The sequence below is a fragment of the Penaeus monodon genome, chromosome 15 (assembly GCF_015228065.2).
Source record: "Penaeus monodon isolate SGIC_2016 chromosome 15, NSTDA_Pmon_1, whole genome shotgun sequence".
Taxonomy (NCBI): Eukaryota; Metazoa; Arthropoda; class Malacostraca; order Decapoda; family Penaeidae; genus Penaeus; species Penaeus monodon.
In genome coordinates, this window is record NC_051400.1 from 26284861 (window position 1) to 26285075 (window position 215).

The following is a 215-nucleotide window of genomic DNA, read 5'->3' on the forward strand; positions in this document are numbered from 1 at the left end:
TAACACACTATAATAAAAACAGAGGATCTTGAAAAGCTTTAAAATATATATATTACAAATGACTTTGTTTACTATAAAGCAAAAACAAAACTAAAGAAGTCTGTATTTTAAGTAAGGCCTACAAATGAGTTTCAATATTTTCTTGCATATACTTTTACCACAAGATATAAGCATTAAAAAAAACACAAAAAACATGAAAGACTGTCTTACTTGGT

At 25.1% G+C, this 215-nt stretch overlaps 1 protein-coding gene across 1 annotated transcript in view; it reads right to left on the bottom strand.

The window, feature by feature from the left end:
• Positions 1-215, bottom strand: part of LOC119581865 (HIV Tat-specific factor 1 homolog) — a gene marked incomplete in the record, with an annotated part of 22018 nt that overhangs the window by 15613 nt on the left and 6190 nt on the right.